General features: G+C 45.7%; 1 protein-coding gene across 2 annotated transcripts in view; it reads right to left on the bottom strand.

Moving 5' to 3' along the window:
* The window catches only part of klhl29 (kelch-like family member 29), a 414,899-nt gene that overhangs the window by 381,762 nt on the left and 10,893 nt on the right, over positions 1-22,244 (bottom strand). For both annotated transcript variants that reach the window (XM_086166945.1, XM_086166946.1), the window contains exon 2: positions 9,833-9,901. The gene's annotated coding sequence lies outside the window, so the exon portion shown is untranslated. The remainder of the gene's footprint in view (positions 1-9,832; positions 9,902-22,244) is intronic.

Below are 22,244 nucleotides of genomic sequence, written 5' to 3' on the forward strand. Positions count from 1 at the left end.
GATCGACCCGAGAATCAATTTCCGCATCGCCACCTCCCGTCGGAAGTGCCTCCGGAATTCAAGGTGGACAAACAGTCCCTTGTTTTTTGGGGTTTTTTTTTTTGGGCTTTTTTTTTTTTTTTTTTTTTGGACCAATCGTAGCAAAAAGTGAATCTCAAACTGTGTTGCCAATGGCAACTGGATTCTAACAGTGGCACCACACCAGAGGACAATCAGACAGACTTTGGGTTCTGATTCGGTCCTCCAGAAAATCACGGGGCGATGCTCCCCGTTCGAGGCCGACATGAGCAGATTATCTGCCCAAGTGCTCCAGTAGTGTGTGTGTGTGTGTGTGTGTGTGTGTGTGTGTGTGTGTGTGTGTGTGTGTGTGACATAATCTTAATGTCACCGACTGATTCTAAGCCTCTCCCATTTGGAATCATAAATGTCAGACATGCTTGATATTCACGATATGAAATCATGGAGTACCGTGCTGGAATAATGAACAGAAGCCCTCGACAGCCAATGAGAGCTGACGAGGAAGGTTCGCCCGCCGCACGGCGTGAGAAAGACGAGCTGGATTTTATTTTTTATCTGATTCGGTGGGACAAAAGTTTGCGTTCATGTTGAATCACGTGAGTTTGGGAGAAATTTTGGACGTTACAAAAAAATCGGCCGATCCTGACGGTACCATCTAGAGCATACGTGTCAAACTCAAGGCCCGCGGGCCGAATGTGGACCGCCACGTCTTTTTCTGTGGCCCAGAACGTCTTAAAAGTTCTGATTGTCTTCAAATCTTCCTCTTCTTCTTTGGGCTTTTCCCTTCAGGTGTCGCCACAGCGAGTCAACTTTCTCCATCTAACCCTATTCTCTGTATCCTCCTCTCTCACACCAACTACCTTCATATCTTCTCTCACTACGTCCATAAATCTTCTCTTTGGTCTTCCTCGAGACCTCTGGCCTGGCAGCTCCAATTCCAGCATCCGTCTACCAATATATTCTCTATCCCTCCTCTCTCCATGACACAACCATCTCAGTCTGGCTTCTCTGACCTTCTCTCCAAAACATCTAACATGTGCTGTTCCTCTGATAGACTCATTCCTGATCCTCTCCATCCTGGTCACTCCCAAAGAGAACCTCAACATCTTCATCTCTGCAACCTCTAGTTCAAACATCTAGACCTCCTGCCTGGCAGCTCCACCTTCAGCAACCTTCTACCCAGATCTTCACCATGGTTTGGACGAGAACAGAGGAGTGTTCCATGTCCAAACCGTCTCAGTAATCACGTTGTCTCGGTCATACATGTCCTGCACCCCTTTGACAAATTCTTCTCTTCCTCTGGGGTTTTCCTGTCAGGGGTCACCACAGCAAATCAACCTTCTCCATCTAACCCTTTTCTTTGGATCCTCCTCTCTCACACAAACTACCTTCATATCCATAAATCTTCTCCTTGGTCTTCCTCTAGACCTCCAACTCCAGCATCCGTCTACCAATACATCCACAATCCCTCCTCTGTCCATGACCCAACCATCTCAGTCTGGCTTCTCTGACCTTCTCTCCAAAACATCTAACATGTGCCGTCCCTCTGATGGACTCATTCCTGATCCTCTCCATCCTGGTCACTCCCAAAGAGAACCTCAACATCTTCATCTCTGCAACCTCTAGTTCTGCCTGCTGTCTTTTGGTCATTGGAACAGTTTCTAGTCCAAACATCATCGCTGGTCTCACTACTGTCTTGAACACCTTTACTTTTATTCTGGCTGAAAGTCTTCTATCTCTTGGTACCCCTGACATTTTTCTCCATCCATTCCAACCTGCTTGGACCCGTCTTGTCACCTCTTTTCCACACTCTCCTACGCTCTGGACTGTTGACCCTAAGTACCTGAAATCCTCCAGCTTCTGACTGTCTTCAAATGGAGAAGTCAAACGCGTGCATTGATCATAAACTACATTTCCCACATTGTATGTTCCCCGCCAAGTGACGGCATCCCGCCATTGGATCGCAGTGCGTCCACATCCATGCTACTTTGGCAAATACAAATAATCCCTAAATAGAAAGGAAGAGAAAAGTTGATGGTTTCGAAAAAAGATAATGTCATAACATAATTTTTTTTCCACATCTATGCAAATGCATATGTAACATTTTGGATTTGAATGAGTAATAAATTCAGTTATTTAACATATAAGTATAGTTACACTGATCTTACATTACATTCGGTTACATTTATTTACATTTGGTTCTTTGAGGGCAACTATTATGCTGATGTTGCCTTCGGTGGAAATAAGTCCGATGCAAATGAAGGCTGTTTCAAGGAAGTTGGGAAGGAAAATAAATGTTTGCGCTTCAAGGAGAAAAAGTGGTAAGTCTTTTGTGTTATGAAGCGGCGTCGGTTGTAGAAGAGTACAATCCACTTCGGCATTTTAACACCAAACACCGAGCTAAGTATGCTAAAGTTAGCCTTCCAGAAAAACAACGAATTGTCACATAATTAATAGCCGAAATGCCTTTTTGCACTTGAATGAGTAATCAATTCACAGTTATTTAACATTTAGGAGTAGTTACGTTTATTTTACGTTACATTTGGTTATATTTAGTTTCATTTCTACTGTTGCCGTTCCATGTGGCCCTTTAAGGGCAACCATGTTGCTGAAGTGGCCTTCAGTGAAAATGAGGTTGGAACCCCTGATCTAGAGTTCTGGGATTGTTTTTCCAATTCTGGTCAAATCGGTTATTATTATCCTTGGCCTCTGAACAGTTTTCTAGTCCTCACAGCCGCGACGGTTCCAGATCAGATCAGATCAGCCATTAGCATGACGGATGTCACACAAGGACCAAAGGTCCACGCACCTCCGTTTTTGAGATTTTACCGCTCTTTGTTTTCCCACTGTCAGAATCTGTTGTTTGATTTCAAATGCGGGAGACGATGCCGATGTAGCCGTCAAACGAACAAAGCCCGATCCCGTGTTTCGACACTTCAATCAGCAGAGGCTGCCGCTGATCAGCAGGGGGGCAAACCTCTGCCTCGCCCGGATCCGTCAGTGGATGGTTCGCAACGGTAGGCTCGGGCTGTCCTTTGGCCATTTTAGCCGTTCAGATATTAGACCCTCTGTGATGTCAAAAAGAGGAGGCCCCATCTCTTACTTGTACCATCTTCAAGTGAAGCCCTTCTAATAATTCAGACAACGGGAGGTGAAGGGACATCCTAGGATGGAGAGGGAGGGAGCAAAGCCCCGTTAGCACGACTGCGCTCCGTTTGCAAACACTTCCACGTGCAGACGGCAACGTTTGGATTACAGCGTAGGACAACATGTACGACGGCCGGCGTAAAGGTCAACAATGGCAACCAATCAAGGATTAGTCTGGTCTGACGGCAGAATTATTACTTGGAGTGACCCTGAAATACAGGGAGGGTAAATCCCAAGAGATTGCAGTCTGGAAGTCATTCCGGTCCAAATACTCCGGAGTCCTCTGGAGTCGGCTGTTGTTGTGGACGGCCCACCTTCACGCGCATGCCCGTTTTCCAAGTGTTACCCTTTCAAATCTTTCCACTCAGGAGTCCGTTGCCATATTGTTCCGTTCTCGAGTTGCCAGAACGGAACTACAGTTTTGCATTTTCACCAAAAACATAGGAGTGTAAACATGGCCTGAGCGAGGACGAGCTGGCTCGATGCTCGTGCTGTTCTGGGGAAACTTGAAATTTTCGGACCGTAAAACCCGCTCATACTTGTTAGGACACCACCGCTTTCTGAATGAAGGAAAGGGGCCAAACATGTACACTTTGTACAACTCTCAATTCACTGGCTTCTCCTGCACTTAACACTACATCTCGTAATCAGGCAACTGTGGGGACTCTGTCTCTTTGCCAAGGACACTCCAGCATGCAGACTGGAGGGGACGATGGGGTTTTTAATCGCCAACCGACCGCTCTTGCGACATAGCCACCTCATCTCACCAGCACAACACTGAAACTTGAAATTTTCGGACCGTAAAACCCGCTCATACTTGTTAGGACACCACCGCTTTCTGAATGAAGGAAAGGGGCCAAACATGTACACTTTGTACGACTCTCAATTCACCGGCTTCTCCTCATAATCAGGCAACTGTGGGGACCTTGTCTCTTTGCCGAGGACACTCCAGCATGCAGACTGGAGGGGACGACGGGGTTTCGAATGGCCAACCGACCGCTCTTGCGACATAGCCACCTCAACTCAACAACACAACAGTGGTGCTTCCTTTGAGCACAGCCTGGCCCCGCCACCGCTGTATCAGGGCATCAGAACATTACAAAGTGCTGCTACAGAACGTGGGCTTGTCGTGAAAAGGATGTCAGTTACTCCCAAGATACTCCCAGATAAATGGAACCACCAAAGTCACGTCGGACGGTGTTCGTCGTAAGATGGCGGAATCTGGGGCGCCACAAAGCAACCACTTGGTTATACTGGATGGCAGAAAAAAGGAAAAGTCGCTTTACTCGCAACACTGCAATTTACTCCGGAGAATAAACGTACTTTTCTTTCCCGCGAGCCGCCGCGGAGCCTTTCATTTCCTGCCCAACCTTCTCCACCAGTGGTGCAGCAGGTAGGCTGGCAGCTGACGGCACCTTTGTCTGAGCGACCCTGCGTGCGACCGGACCTGTTTTCCTCCCCTGCAGAAGCCTGTCATCTATCATTACCCGACGTAGCCTTGAGAATGATTCCTGCAGACAGCTCCGGCGTACTGTCTGGAGGCCCGCGCCCCAGAGTAAACCGCTACCGGTGGGCAAACAAGGGTGATGATGACCATTACTTCCCGTGGTATGTGGTAAAAAAAAAAAAAAAAAGGGGCATTGTGCTGTCTTCTGACTTAAATTTAGGGAGGAGGTAATGGCAGCCGCAGGGAAAGACGAGGCAATCAATTCAAGGATGCATCACAGCGCGTAAAAGAAGTCAATGATCTGAGATTTAAAACCCAATTCTCATCCGCGAGAGAAGTCGGCGTTGTATTTTACACAACATTCCACGTTAGCGTCCCGAGTCAGATCGTTGGAGCTTCCGGTGCGAACGCGAGGCAACTGGCAGCCTCCGGCATCGCAGCTCGTGTTGCAGCTCGAGTTCCTTGGGCTTGAAGTAGAGGAGGTGTGTGCAGGGCCGGGTGTCAACCCGCCGCCGCGAACTACTTCAAGGTTGACGCAACAGGCGCTTTTTGTTCTCCTTTTCTTCTTGCCAGCGCTTGGAATAGGTTCGAGGTGTTACTTGACAGTCGAAGTTCGAAATTTTATTCATAAAAAGGTTCGTGGGCGGTACCGCGGCCCGGCGGTGAGAGGGTCACCGGTCCGATCGCCGCCTTACCGCGCGGCGGTTCGCATGTTTTCCTCCCACAGTTGGTTGATCGGAGACCGGCTGGGATCGCCTCCCGCACCCCGAGAGCCGGTAGAGATAATGAACGGATGAACCGCCGTAATCCCAGAGGTCGTTTTAAAAACGTTGCGGTTGGAGACACAGGAAAATATTTCATCCCTTCCAATAAACGCCTTCCAAGTTGTTCTTCTTGTCATCGGCGGGGCGTTCCGTCGCCAGAAGTTCCAGATCCACTGGGACGTTTTGAAATCAAACAGCTCCGGATACAGTTTGTCAACTTCCTTCGGTTGATCGCGGCGGAGGCCCCGCGGGGCCGCCGGGACGGCTGCTTTTTTTTTTTTGTTTAAAACCGAAAAACTGCAGTTTCGTTTCCTGATGCCGGAGCAGAATCGCGCAACTCGACCTGATAATGCTACAAATCGGCTGGAGCGTCTTTACACTCCTGACCTTCCAGAAGGGCTCCGACCAATGGCCTCAAGCATCGTATAATGTGATGGTTCATTACAGATATATGATATTTATAAAATAATTAATTCAGTCATCCATTATTTATACCGCTTAACCGGCACTCGGGTTCACTGGGGGGGGGGGATCCCTACTGTGATTGGGCGAGAGGCGGGGTTCGCCATGGACCGGTCGCTAGTGGACCTCAGGGTCGCATATAGAGAGATAAACCATTCGCCTTCTCATTCGGACGTCGTGTCGAGATAAAACAATTCTCTCGGGTCTCCAATCAACCTCCTGCATGTTTTCGGACGTTTCGGGCGCGGCTGGAACGCCGAGAGCCCTCGAACCGGGGACCTTCTCGCCGTGAGGGGCCGAGGCGCTCACCGCCGCGCCGCCGTATTTATAAAGATAATCCCCGACAAAATAAATCCTGTAGAAATTAAAATGCTGAGAGGTTCACCGCTGAATCGTAGCTGTCTCAATCACAATCAAACGATGGGGGACATTTCCACCCCCGCCAGACGGAGAGCGATTTCATTTTATGGCCGATATATTATTATTCATCCAGTGTCGGGAGCGATTTAAGCAAATTCATTCTTTCGGTTTAAAACCGGGAACACGCGTCCTCTTCCGAGCTGAACGGGGCGCACTTCGCTCGGAGGGAAAACAAGTCGCAACTGGAGGGGGGGGAAAAAAAGAAAACAGAACCACTCAGAGGTTTTTGGGTATTCAGAGACAGATGGTGACACCCGACAGATAGCAGGTCACCTCTGGCGCCGAGGTATTCATAGGAGGCATCAGGCATTCCCACCCACGTTTTCTATTAGTCCTGAGTGACTTGAATGCGGCCGATGGACAAGCGCTTCCAAACAAACGCTTCACAAATTATCCCTAACCGGCTCATTTTGATACTGGCCGGACCGAACACGTGCGCCTCGGAACTCTGCGTCCACATCTAACCTTCAAAACCACCCCCGCGCTACATTTGGTATTTATTTTATGCCGCATTAAAATGCAGTGGCTAACGGCTAGCGTCGCATTGACCGAGTGGCTACATGGCCGGAAAGGAATCGTTTTTCCTCCTTTGAGTTTTTTTCACGATCGCCTTTCCCGATTGCTTGCGGGTGCCGGAAAGCGGCGTGACATGACGGGGCGGCTGCGTAAGGCACATCAAGCTAGGTGACTTAAGAGATAGAGGGGGTGAAAGAAGCAGTAAATGTTACGTATACTGCTAAAATATCATTGATGTCATCTGCCATTATTTAATCTATGATTTTATCTTTGGGTTTCCAGTGTTCATTCATTCATTCATTCGGGGTTTACGCCAGACTGGTCGCCAGTCGATCGCAGGGCCACATGTACAGACTTACAACAGAGGCATACAACTCTTGACCCCCTATTTAACATGTCTGGCCAACAATGAACCTCCTGTCAATCACAGGGGCCACAAACAGAGAAATACAACCATTCACTTGTCTTGGCGACTGGACTTGAATTTATTCACTTGAAATATACCATGGTGGCGATAATGACTATTGACCCTCTCATTCTCGTGTCATGCAGAGACATACAACTATTGAACCTCTCATTGACATGTCTAGACATCAGTGAACCTCCTGCATGTTTTGGGAAACTTGTCGGAATTGAATCAGGGATCTGAGACGGAAGCGCTAACCCTCTGTGCCACCGTCCCCTCTCCATTTTATATGTATTTTCAAATATTTGGGAGGAAAATTATCCACACAAAGTGCAATTTGATGTGCGGCCTTGGTGGAAAGGACTCCTGTTATTTCGCCAACTTTTGTCGGTATTTTAAGTCTTCAGCTGTTAGCGGACGATTACCATCACAGATCGCATTACAGTTTGTCAACTCCGCGATGAGAGAGACTTGCTCATTCTTTGCCCATTAGGCAGAGAAAAAATGCATCGCTATCAACCAAATGAGACGTAATATATCAGCATATTGGGTATCTGGGAATTTCAGAATGGCGCGCCACTAATCGAGCGACGTGTTCAAATGCATGCCTTCATGGCCGGTGGGAGGAAACAAAAAATGGCTTCGAACTTGGCGCAGGAAGTCGAGGAAACAGGTGAAACAGGGACAAAAGTGGGGAAAGCGCCGCATCGTGCCACATTGCGCCACATCGCGCCACATTGCGCCACATTGGCCACATCGCGCCACATCGCGCAACATCGCACCACATTGTGCAACATCGCGCCGCGCCACACCATGCTGCGCCGCGCCAAAGCAGCCACAGGTGAGGCATTTGGAAGCCCACTATGTGCGGCGCCGCGTTTAACATGGCAAACTGTGCTAGCGGCCTGGGTTCAGATAGGCCGCCGTCGTGGCTCGGACTTCCGCTGTGCACCGGGAAAACAACTATTTTACACCTGCGGGGTCCGAGCCCCGGCGAAGAGCGCGCATAATGACTCCCGCTCATATTCGGCGCGCTGACCCGAGACGAGTGCACACGAATGCAGACACGGGAATTCGAAAGGCCGAGCCCCACCCCCCCGCACGGGTTCCCGTGGCGCCAACGCCCGGTCACCTCGCTCAGGGATCAGAGGCAGTATGCGCTTCTAATCAGTCGGCGCAGTGGGCGACCCCATTAATTCAATTCTATCTCATCAGCAGTGAACGGACCACCGGAGGGGTCCGCGCATTCCCGCCGTCCTCCCGTCCGGGAGTAATCCCGTCTCCTAACGACCCCGAATACGACCCCCGGACCCCCGTAATTGCCGGGAGAGCGGTTTTCGGGTTGCAGAGGAATTGCGAGGGACGGTTTGCCGGCGGAGAAACAAAGACGGACACAGCTCATTTTCCGGACAGTGCGGGGAAGTCGAGCAGAATTAATGGCGCAATATATCAAATAATTCCTCACAATCAACCCCCCGCTAAACCAGGCCAACACCCCAGAACATCTATACTCACTCGGATCCATTACGTTGTTTAAGAAAATCAACTAGCTCCCTGTACGGAGTGTAATTTATCATTCTCTTGAAGTAAAGCTTTTCCACAATGGCGCCAGGTAATCTGTAGCGTCCCGACCTCCGTAAAAAAAAAAAAAAAAAAAAAAAAGCCATTACAAATGGTTTCTGTAGGTTTAGAAATCATTTTACGCTCAAACTGCGGTTGTTTTCTGGTCCGTGAATCCATGAATCGATTCATGGATTCACGGACTAGCTTAGCGCTCGGCCTTTAAAAATAATCACTGACCATTTTCAGGATCTGCTCCGGTAAGAATGAACTTTATCTATCCTTTTTTGGCCCGCGGACATCCAATCACAAGTTCATTCATTCATTCATTCATTATCTAGACCACTTATCCTGCACCAATCGCTGTCACCCTGGTTCGGTCGCTAGCCAATCACAGGCCACATATAGACATACAATTCATTCACTCATTCACTTGTCATTTTGACACACCATCCTGTCGTTCATGGGTCAGACAGACACCTAAAACAATTCAGGGAGCTCCTCACTATGAGGTGGAAGCGCTAACGGCTGCGCCACCGTATCGAGGATTAGCATGCATCAAGTTTTGAAAAAATATCGGCACACCAAAATAATTACTTCTACAAATAGTACAAGTTTCACACAAACATCGCTTTTTTCAAACCTCTTTTCAGTCTACTTTTTTTGATCCAGCACCCTTCCCTGACAGGGCACCAGAGGAGCGTGTCCTTTTTCTGGCTAGTAGCATGTAACTGTTAGCGCTGCTGTTGTTAGCATGAGATGATTGCGGCCGCTCCTTCTGATCTTTTCTATCTCTTTCGCTTTCTGTCCGACTAGCCTAGCCGATCATTTCCGACTAGCCAAGCCGATCATTTTAAGACGGGTCCGAGCTCGCTCGACACGGAAAACGTCGTCCGACAACCGGGCTACGATTGATCGGCAGAAGAGTAAAGTCTGACTTGACTAAACACAGGTCTATCGGACGCGGTTTAAAAGCAACTACAACCGAGGGGAAAACGGTAGTCGCTTTATGGAGATTTTCCATGCTGCAGCGTGGCGTAATAAAAGGTTTATAGGGATACGAGATAATAAGCTTTTCGTATCTTACCGTACCTTTGGTCTCTGGTGGACGGGGCTGCTCATCACAGACAAATGAGATCTTTGGAGTATCGCCGTCTCCACCTGCGGAGAAACAACAACAACGCGGTGAAAAACCAAAAACGTCTGACGACTGTTAGCGGATGACGGCGGGACGCGGGGCGTCTCTTTCCCGTGAAGGCTGAAATCTGCATCTGGAGATATATTAGCGCGATCTTTGGTCCGGGGAATAGACGAATGACTCCGCGGGGACGCACGTAGCCGTGCAAGCTATCAATAACCCTCCGACTGCCCTGAGAGAGCATTAGAGCTCAACGCCGGATAATTCGGCGGTGGAAAAGGTCAACCCGGAGGCTCCGGCTTTGGGGAGGGGAAGCTCTCGAGGATCGGCTGCAAATTAACGCGGCGGTAAAAGAAAAAGAAATGAACGAAAAGAATATCAGGAAGGGTTGGCGTGAAGCCGTCGGGATGACGCCATGGCAGAAGGGTTGGCATCGGACGCAACGCTTCCAAAAAAAAAAAAAAAAAAAGAAAAAAAAGGCCTTCCATTGTCGGCGGCGATACAACGGCGCTGTGTTTGTGAAACAGCAGGTCATCTGACCCGCCGCGTTCGGAGGTCGCCCAGCGGCGCTTGTGTTTGGAGCCAAGGCACAAAAAGAGGATTTTCTAGGTTTGGGCGAGGAGGGAAAAAAATAAAAAAGGAAAAAAAGGCTCTGCTGAAGACAGCCTTGATCGCACAATGATTTATAACTTCTTCCCAGGAAGTGAAGGAAATAACGATCCATGAGGTTCTACTCCTCCTTAGATGAATAAATATCTGTTGAGTTATTGTGGTGGGTTATTTTGCTTCCGCCTCCAGAGACGACAACCTCGGATCAGGGAAAAAAAAATCTAACGCCCCTCCGTGAAGCTTCCTCCGTGAAGCCCGGCGAAAGACGAAAAGGTTAAACCCGACTGCTTTGAATCAAGCCGAATCAGCGAGTCTCACTTCTCGACGTGGAGAATCTCCCGAAAATCAGGAAGATGCATGCGGGAGCCGTCGGCGTTCTGCGCCATCGGACCAACAAACAGGGTCGTCGAGAAGGTGCGAAACCTCGGGAAACCTCCAATGTGTCACCAAGATTCATTCATTCATTCACACGGAGGGGTGGCGTCCATCCCGGCTGTCATTGGTCGAGCGGCGACAGGACGATTCGCCGGTAAATCACAAGGAGACGTGTATATACGAGACATAAGTTCACTCATTCACATCATTTGGAGGCGTACCACCATTCACCCCCTCATTCAAGCATGATTTTGAGACGTACAATAGAGAAACGTAACCATTCATTTACCCATTAATGCATCCTGTGGAGACAGAAACCCATTCACCCTTTCATTCAAAGGTTGTATTGAGACATAAAACCATACACTCACTCATTCATGCATGATTTTGAAGCATACAAGTCATTCTCTCCTTCACACTTCATATAGAGACATACAACCATTCACCCTTTCATTCAAAGGTTGTATAGAGACCTAAAACCATTCACTCACTCATTCATGGATGATTTTGAAGCATACAAGTCATTCTCTCCTTCACACTTCATTTAGGGACAACAATGCAACAATTCATTTGTCACATAGGCATACAACTCTTGCTCCCCCATTCAAACATCAGGGCAACTGAGGATCTCCGGCGAACGTCCCGCGGGTTTTTAGACTTTTGGAGGAACCTGGAGAACCTGGAGGAACCCAACCCAGACCCCACACAGGAAGGCCTCCGCTCGGAATCCAAACAGGGATTTTGGTGTTATCTAGCTTTGGAAGACGTTGAACGAATGGAGAAACGGGAAAAACCCAAGGGGTGGAAATATTTCTCCTATCCCATCTCCCGCGGGTGACGCGTATAAATAAAAAGCCTCACTTTCAAAATAAAAGCCGTGTTTCTACGCACGGCTTTCAGGAGAGGCTGCGGAAAAGAGAGGCATCTCTTCAGAGTGAAACACCGTCGAGTGCTCGTTCATCATGTTTCGGTCCCATCGCCGCATATTCATCATCGCGGACTTAACAGCCTATAGAAAACAACCCTGACCGGATTTTTCCATAAAGGGTGAGAAAACCTGGAAGACGTTTCTGTTTCCTTTTTAAAAAAAAAAAAAAAAAAAGAGAAAAACAGTCTGATTTCCATTATGACAATTGCGCAGGAATGGAAACCGTTACCTGTCCAGATCTGTCTCCCGGGGATGATAAAAGACAGCGGAGGTTCGCCCCGTTCGAAATCACTTCTTTTTCTTTCCACAAAATCAGTTTCTGGAGCTGCGAAACCTGCGACGCTGCACAGCCAGCCTTTTTAAAAAAAAAAAAAAAAAAAAAAAAAATCTGATATCTGCCGGATTATGTAACGCTGCCAAAATAACGCGAGGTGAAAATCTCAGCAAGAGAAATAACTCTGCACATAAATAATTAAAGAGGCTGCGATGGGTTTTACCGCTGCTCCGTATTATTGCCACCGCCTCGCTGTTACCCGACAAGAAGTGAGGTTATAACTTTAGAAACTGAATATTTTAGATGGCGGCGTCGGAACGCGGCTCGCCACCGGTGGAACCCCGTGTTTTTTTTTTTTTATTTCTTTTTTTTTTATTTGAAACAGAGCAGAGAAAGGTGGCGGTGGGGGATGTTTGCTTCTCCATGAAATTGGAGATGTTTCCCCATTAACTCCACACAAAGCAGCATCATTAACTACCTCATTGACTTCTCCCTATAGATTTCTATTTTGTCGCCTCTCGCTATAATTAACTCCACGTTCATAAGACCAATGATTTATTTTATTTTTTTGTGCCCAAAGAGTCACTAAGTGAGATTTAAAAGTAAAAATGAATAAATGCCCGGCTAACTCAGTAGCGGCATTCATTTTTTTATTATCGCTTATCCTGCAGGCCGGTTCCCCCATCGACGGCAGAAATATGGTTTTGAAAAAATGCCAAAAAAATGCTCCGAAAAGAAAAGATGATTTATTTTACATAGAACACGAAACAAGCAAAAATTAAGCCATGTTCAAAAAGAGGAGAATGATCATGTGATAGATTCCCTCCTTTTTTTTTTCACGCCTCTTGTTGGATAGATGATGTCCTTTTAACATTATAACATTATCTTCACTATTTTTCGACATTTTCGGCATTTAGATGAACTGCTTTCTTTTCAAGACCTCAAATATAGATATTGACGTCATATTTATGTCATGCCCTTTCTCTGCTGTTTCTCTTATCCTTGTTGGTCCAAACCCGCACACATCCTGCCTATTTTTCTTTATTTATTTTATTCATTGCTATTTATTTTTATCGCTATTCATATTATTGGTTACTTTTGGTTGTGTATTCTTTCACCCTCACAATTCCTTAATGCTTGAGATGGGATGAGATGAGAACAACTTTATTAATCCCGAAGGAAATTGTTGTGCCAGAGTTTCAAGTAAAAAAAAAAAAAAAAAAAAAAAAATGTCATAGATAAGGTTTTTTTTTGTTTGTTTTTTTTTGCCATTACTTGCCATTATTTTGCCATTATTATTCCCAATGATGTTGTTGTTTTCTATTTATATTCATATTTATTTTCCTTTTTTTGACACAATAACTGTTGCGCTGCTGTGAAAAAGAAATTTCCCCGCCGGGGATCAATAAAGTTCTTTATCTTTATCTTTAAAAGTGCAACCGTTCACCCTCTCAATCCATCCAAGCAAGACGACCACCTGCTGCACTCTTATATTTTTGACTAAATCCAAATTGTAGATGTCAAGCCATTGAGATTCACTTATTTATCATCTGCGGCGCTTATCCTGCACGCCGGGTCGCGGGGGGGCGGAGCCTATCTTGTTGCTATCTTGTTGTCGGGGGATCTTGTTGCTATGAGGCGGAGGCGCTAACCGCCTAGCTCAACAGGCTAGGAATTGTCACGACTGAAATGAATTACCAGCTGAATAACTGAAAGAATCCCAGAAATTAGATTTAAAAATTTCTTTTTTTTGCGTCTCGGTCTTTCAGCGCATTCCAGACGTTAATTCCAAACTAAAGCCGACTGACTCGTAAATAAACACGACCGGCGTTTTCCGACGAACGCGACCAAAATACCAGTCGGCTCCGAAAAAAAAAAACGAAATTTCATCTTTTTCCTTTTTGTTTCGGCGGCCCGGCGGTCAAAGCGAGCGTCGGGAATGAATCTGCTGAAGTGATCGTCTGATTGCTATCTGGCGGCGAAAAATCACTGGCAAAGCACAATACATCCATTTTAATGACATTTCTTAATCAGAACGCTCGGCAATCAGCGGAGACCAATTAGGGCCCGAGAGATAAAGACCCGCCATTAATAATCAAACTTGTCGTCGCGTTAGTGCCGCTCTCAAAAAAAAAGGCCGGCGGGGCCATTCTCCAGTGGACCATTCATTTCGGGGGAGGAGGCGATTTGTCTCAAACCTCAGGATTTCTATACGAAAAAAAACAAAAAAAAAACAAAGCGACCGGGCGCTATTGTCCGAACTGCTTAGCGATTCAAAGCTGCGATTTCCTAATGACGAGGAGGAGATTTCTCCCTGAAAATCCGAAGTCTCCCCTTTTCAAAGCGGTAATGAATTCACGCGCGGACGGGGAACGACGGCTAGCATGCTAAACGTTGCAGGACAAAACGCTCTGCTAAAGAAAAAAAAGAGAAAAAAAAACACGAAAGATAACTTGTCTCTGCGACGCCGCCTTCGGACGCAGCCTTAAAAACACTGGATTAAACCGGCGAGTCATTGAACGCCTCGCCCTTCGTGTCCCGTCCGGTTTCCTAAAAATCCCCTTCAGCCGTGCGCGAAAAGTTTCAAAAACATCCGTTCATTCGTCATCTACGCCGCTTATTCTGCGGTCGGGGAAGGGGCGGAGCCTGTGAATGAGAAGGTGAGCGACCGGCCAATCACAGTAGAGGTAAACTCCACCCCCTCCTGAAGATGTTCCCATTGAGTTCTTTATATCCGGAGTTGGTCCAATTGGTCGAAATACAAGCCACTGACATGAAAATCGAGGAAACCTTTGCACTAAACTGTAGGCCGTCTGGCTCACAAATGGCAAATGTGGCGGGCGGGAGCTTTTTAAAAAAGCCAAGCCGAGAGCTGTGTTTGCCAAAAGTCCCATCAAACCCCAGACACCCAAGAGACCGACTGGCCGATCCCTCTGAATGTATCCACGCCTTTATGGAAGTTCTTCTTTTATTTTCAGCTTTTCCCTTTTCGCCACAGCGAATCCTTCTCTCTCACGCCAGCTAACTTCCTTTACTCCATCCACAACTATTCTCTTTGGTCTTCCTCCTATATCTTCAGCTATGTTTCATTGCTCTGGACTTGGTACTTAAAAAGCATTTTCTTGATCTCCGCTCCCCGTAGCATCAACGTTCCACCGGGGTTCCTCTCATTCACACACATATATTCTGTCTTGCTGCGACACATCTTCATTCCTCTCCTTTCCAGAGCATACCTCCACCTCTCTAGATGTTCCTCAACCTGTTCCCTGCTTTCACAACAGACCACACTGTCATCTGCAAACATGATGGTCCATGGAGATTGTTGTCAAGCCTCATCTGTCAGCCTGTCCATCACCAGGAGTGGCTGATCCCTGATGTAGCCCCACCTCCACCTTGGACTGCCACCTCAGCACTGTCTCACAGCCAGCATACATGTCTTGCACCAGCAGGACAAGTGCATAACATACTTCTCTGCAACTCCAGGCGTGATTTTAATTGCAAAAAGCATCCAAATTCAACTTTTAGGGGCCAGTCAACCAATAGCCTGGCTTGTCAAGCTGGGCCCGACCCCCCCAGCCCAAACCCATCTCCCCCACGTTATGGCAGAAGGGCATCTAAGCCTGTTTTTTTTTTTTTTTAGCGGCGGGGAGGCGGTCCTCCCCTGTCACTGCTGCGGTGCCGCTGCCATGTTTTGTTGTTTCTTTTTGCAGTTTCTCATTAAGCTTGGCGTCTGGAGTCTTTCTGCTGCGTGGCTATTTGACAGCCAAAGCTCCCCGGACGTCTCTCTCCTTTTTTTTTTTTTTTTTTTTCTTTTGAACCTTCATCATTTTAATAAGCCGTTCTTCACCATCTCATCTCCACTTAGGAATAAACATCATCTATTAAACAACATCTCTCCTAAGTATCTGTCTAAGCTGTTACAAATATACCAAATATTATTATGAGAGCGGACTGTCCGCTAGAAGGACATGGTTGTATTCCCGTAATAATTTATTTGAAATTGAATAATTGAATCTGCCTCGAGGAAACGCCGGGCTGGAGGAGAGGCCGTTTTTTTTTTTTTTTCTTTTTTTTTGGGGGGGGGGGGGGGTTGGGTGGAACGTCAGACTCGGACCGGCTTTGTTTGCTCGAGGCAAACCAGACTTCAAATTACTCGAGGAGGGAAAATAAATTTTACCGGTCACTGAAGTCACTTTAGCTCATTTCTCCCCACCCTTTTCAGAACCCTGGGAAATTACAATAAAACAATTTGATGGTTCGGCGCTGTCATTTTCAGTTGCGCCGCTACACGAGATAAAATGAAAACGCGCCTTGAATTCGCCGTCCCGAACACGTTTAATGTTTTGAAGCCGGGAAAGGTTCATCTGTTTGAAATCTTTGCGTATATTTCTAACGAATTTAACAACCGGCGGGCTTTTCTTTCCTCCACCGCCCCACCACGACCTGTATGTTTTATTTATCTCGTTCTGGAACTGTAAAAAAAAAAAAAAAAAAAACTCCCAAATCATTAATCTCAGGCGTAAATATGTTTCCAGTTAATGAAAGCATACATAGGAGCCATGTCTGATTTTCATACTCGCCGACAGCAGCGGCGGAAAGGTGGCTTTCCAGTTAAGAGGACACATAAATCATGCGTTGGCGGGAAGATGGAGGGGGGCGTGACGTGCATCTGCAGCGCCGTCCTGTTTACAACCTGTTTGGATCCTTTCTGTATCGAAATAAGCCGCGTTTACAGGCGTAGCGACGTCTTCCCGTTCGTCCGGACGATGGCGAAGAATCACGCGCCGCCGCCGCCGCCGCCGCCGGATGGATGTACGGCCTTCGGTTTGATGAACGACGCGGGAAGTTTTCAGCTCCCGCGCCCCTAAATAAAGGTGCTGGGGAGTCACATCCCCCTCCACATTAACCCCTCAAGTGATTAATGGATATCAATGTACAGCACATACACACACACACACACACACACACACACACACTGAACGGTGAAAACACACCGCCCTGCATTAGTTAGACGTGAAAAACATTAATTCTGTGGCCAAAACTTAAAGATATACAACCATTCACCCTGTCATTCACACATGAAATACAAACAAACAACATTCACACGTCGTATAGAAACATAGAATCGTTCACTCACTCATTCATAAAATACAAACATTAACTCTGTCATTCAAACATCATGGAAACATGCAACCATTCACTCACTCATTCACACAAACAGCTGTTCACTCTTTCGTTCACTTGTGTTATAGACACACCATAATGTTCACGCATCGTATGGAAACATACGACCATTCACAAATACAGCGATCCCTCGCTATAACGCGGTTTATTTTTCACGGTTTCGCTACTTCACGGATTTGCATGGTGCATTGTGTTCTGCATTCTGATTGGCTAAAAAGTCACTCCGCTTCTTCTCTACCTGTGCGTCAATAACGTTGCAGTTTAATATGTACACGTACGTAAAACAGCTTGACAAATTTACATGACGTACGTGCAAATTCTCTTGCAATTTCTCTAAAACCCTTAATGTTGACAAAACGCTCTGGAGCGACAAAAGGGCCCAAAAGGCAGCGGAAGATGCTATCTATCGCAGATAAAGCTAAACTTCTGGACATGCTAAGGGAAGGTAAAAGCTATGCGGCTGTAGGTCGGCATTACGGAATTAATGAATCTTACCTTCGTTCCATAAAGAAGGAAGAAAAAAACATAAGGACGACAGCAGCAATGTATAATAGAGTATTTCATTGTATAATAATTGTAAAAAAATAAAATAAAGGTTTCTACTTCTCGGATTCTGCCGATCATGGGTTCTTTTTGGAACGTAACCCCGCGAAAAACAAGGGTTTACTAAACAATCATTCAGTTTTTCATCCACTAGTTATTTAGAAAATATTCACTCGCTCACTCACATCAAATGACGCACAAACTTTCACTCACTCATTCACACATACAACCATTCATTAGTTAAACAGACAAACATTCACCCTGTCACACATCATATGGAAACATATAATTATTCATAGACTCTCTCACACATACAACATTAACTCTGTCATTCACACATCATATAGAAACGTACAAACATTACATTACATTTGGCAGACGCTTTTATCCAAAGCGACTTACAATAGAGGACGTAAGGACTGCAAATAACACTTGCAAATACAAGATGCACAGGAAATATACACAACAGTAAGCTTGGGTTAGTGTGGTTTTTTTTTTTGACAAAGACGTACACAAACGTACACAAACGTACACACACACTGCATCGCCTAACTTGGTGCCTAACCTGATCTGGGACCGTTCACAAATACAACCATTCACTTTTTCATCCACTTGTTATTTACACAAACAAACATTCACTCTATCACCCATGTAGGTATCGATGAATTCACTCACTCATTCACACATCATGTGGGGACACACTGACGTTCACGTACTCATTCACAAATAAAACCGTGTGTTCTGTCAGACACGTTGTATAGAAACCTACAACCATCCACTGTTTCATCCACTAGTTATATAGAAAACCGTTCACTCACTCATTCACATCAAATTGACATACGATCATTCATTCAAATGTCTGGGCAGTGCAGGGTCTCGAATGAACTTCACGCATGTTTTTGGACGATGTGAGGAACCCGGAGAACCCGAAAGAACCCCAGGCAAACACGGGGAACTCATCTGGAGACTCCACACGGAAAGAAATCCAACCGGACACCTTCTCGCTGTGCGGCGGAAGCGCTAACCTCTGCGCTTTCCAAACACTTTCCGCTTGATAGCGTTCACCCGCTCACGCGCCGACGATGCTAACCGGGCTAACGGGAACAACACGTTGCGTTCAGCGTCCGGCAGGGGACGCGCGGGAAAAGAAGGGTCCGGGAATCCGACCGCCGACTGCCGATCGCCGAGGACCAACGATGTTTTAGCTTTTCTCTCAACGGAAAGAAGGCTATTAGGAGGAGGGAAGAATCATATTTACCGACCTTAAACATCAAATACGGCTGACTACAGAAGATAAGAAAAGGAGCGGCTGAGAATGAGCTCCGAGGCGGCGCTTCTGACTCAATTCCCGTGGATGTAAGAGGGTCACAGGTTATTGTATTATGAGAACATCTGGGCTTCCGAACAGTGAAACTGCAGGCTTTTTAGAAATGTGATACGGGTATCACAAGCCCCAGCTATGTTCACCAGGGCAGCTGGAGAGACCGCCTTTCATAGTCCACTGATCTCTAAAGAGCTTCGGAATAACTGCGTTTGCTCATGGCCTTTTGCCCCTGCTTACTTTTTTTTTTTTTTTTTTTTTTTTTTGCGCTAGTATACTTGGCTTTGTATTAGCCAGCGATGCTAAATATTCAGCGCCGTATTTGACCGAAAAGATATCGCCGCCGCCGAAACCCCATTAATGAAGCCGTAAAAGCTGCGGTGGGAGTAGCGGGGATGAATCACCGCTGCCAGCGAGCAGCTAAAAAAAAAAAAAAAAAAAAAAACACCCAGAAATAACGTGCTTGTAAAAATCTTTGACGGCGTTCAGGAGTGAAGAGCAAGTCCAGCGTTGACAGCGGATATGCAGAGTCGCATTTTTTTTGGACGCTAGCTGCACTAGCGCAGCGGGTATCGGGTTGCGCGGGCGCTAGCGCAGCTATGGACAGAAACCTTACGCCGTTTAGCGAGTTAGCAGCGTGCCACGCTAAGCTTAGATGAGAGCGGCGGGGAATCTCGGCGCGTCGGCGAGCGGGGTCGGACGACACACCTGTTTGTTTCACGTCACCCGGGAATTTCGAGGGGTTAGCGATGGCGGACAGGCGGGTCAGATGAGGACGACCCGACAGCTGTGTTGACAGAGTGATGGCGCGCCGACCGAGAAACCACAGGAGATCAAACTTCAGGCGTTCTTATGTGACGTGTCGCCAGTAAACCGTCATAATACGCAATCAGATTAATGAACAAGGGATTACCGGAGAGCACATTGTGCACCGGATGGATGCTGATGAAATCCAGGGGCCTTTAATTGATATTATAAAAATAATCGTGGCGCGGCGGTTAGCGCTTCCGAGGGAATGTTTTTACGACGGGTCAATGAGAGGGTGAATGGACGTTTGTCTCTGTAATGTATTGATGTTATACGTCTCAATATGACGAGTGACTTGTATGCTTCTACACAAGTCGCACCCAATCTTTTCCGCAGGGACGTTTTATGCATGAAAATATACTGCTCAAAAAAATTAAGGGAACATTTAAACAACACAATGTAACTCCAAGTTAATCAAACTTGTGTGAAATCAAAGCGTCCACTTTGAAAGCAACGCTGATTCATGTTGACTTGTTTTAAGGACATTAAATCAAAGTTGGATCAGCCTGTCATGTGTTTTTCCACTTTAATTTTGAGTGTGACTCCAAATTCTGACCTCCATGGGTGTAAACATTTGATTTCCATTGACAATTTTTGTGTGATTGTGTTGTCAGCACATTCAACAATGTAAAGAACAAAGTATTTGATACAAATATTTCATTCATTGGGATCTAGGATGTGCTATTTAAGTGTTCCCTTTATTTTTTTGAGCAGTGTAATTCCGCAGACCATTATCTGCTGTTTATCCCGAGTGTATCGGGCCACACAGGGCCACATATACAAACAAAACAACCATTCATTCACTCACTCACTCGCTCGCTCATTTGAGGCCATTTTTTTCACCAAACTTCTGCATTATTTGCACTGTGGGACACGGGGGAGAACATGCAAACCCCAAACAAATAGGGTTTGCATGCCAAAGCGCTAACCAATGCGCCGCCGATATCGTTAGCTAGCCGTTAAAGCTCATGGTTCACATGTTGCAATGAGCCCGTAATTTAGATATTTTTATTTTAAATGCAGTTTTCATTTTGCCGGCTGTCCGCGACGCTTCCGCGGTCTCGTCGTTTGTTCGTTTCCTCCCCGAAAAAACGTTTCATTCCGGCTCATTTTTTCGAAGGGCTAGCTTGTGGTAGCTTATGTGTGAAATGGCGCATCAGAGTAAAGCACGGCAGGAAGGAAGGAAAAATAAAAAACTACAATCTGTTTTCTTTGCAGACGATCCAGGCTGTATATGAAACGTAAATGAGAGTGAATAGTTGTACGTCTCAATATGACGGGTGAATTTTTGCATGTCTCTTTATGATGTGGGAAACGTTGCATGTATGTGAAGTGTGAAGGAATGAATGGTTGTTTGCTTCTAAATGACAGGATGAATGGTGGTTTGCCTCTATATAATGATAAACTTTATTGATCCCCATAGAGGAAATTCTTTTGGCACGTAACAGTTATAAAATCAATAGATATGAATATAAATTGACAATTAGAAGATAGTAAAAGATGTCACAACAACGACATCATCAAGGATAGACAACAGAATGGGAAAAAAACAGCGAGGGTGAGAATAAACAACCAGGGAGAAATAAATAAAAAGGGATGGGAACATAAAAAGTGAATGATATAATAATAAATAAATGAATAAATAAATAATAATGTAACGTAAATGACAGAGTGAATGGCAGCGACAGGCGCGATCACAACCGCCACCCCAAAATTATCATTCAGTATCATCAATATCACACTATTATTAAATAAATAGTATAAATAATAAATTAATAATAAAAATAAAATCAAAACATGAACTTGAATCATACATTTTCAAAGGTCCTCACGTTGATATTTGTAAAAAGCGTCCCTGAACATCAGAAAAGCTGTAATATAAAAAAACTAGAAAAAAAAAAACAACTATAATCCTGTTTCTAGATGCCGATGTGCACATTATTGAAATGGCTGATGTTTAATCATATTTATGCAGACAGAGGAACAAGTTTGACCCTGAACTTTGCAAACTTTACGACTCTGCCAGCCTGCAGGTTTAGGTTTAATCTCCGTTCTACTTTTGTTTTTTTTATTAGTCGGGCTGAATGACTAGATTACTAGAGTTGAGTCTAATTTTCCCCTATTAAGACTGTTTGAGCCAATAAAAAAATTAAAAAAAAGTAGTATATGCAGGACTGTCTCAGAAAATTAGAACATTGTGATAAAGTTCTTTATCTTCTGTAATGCAATTACAAAAACAAAAATGTCATACATTCTGGATTCATTACAACTGAAATATTGCAAGCCTTTTATTATTTTAATATTGCTGATTATGGCTTACATCTT

The sequence above is a fragment of the Fistularia commersonii genome, chromosome 20, assembly GCF_037954325.1.
Source record: "Fistularia commersonii isolate RoL2024-O1a breed Wild chromosome 20, RoL_Fcom_v1.0, whole genome shotgun sequence".
Lineage (NCBI taxonomy): Eukaryota > Metazoa > Chordata > Actinopteri > Syngnathiformes > Fistulariidae > Fistularia > Fistularia commersonii.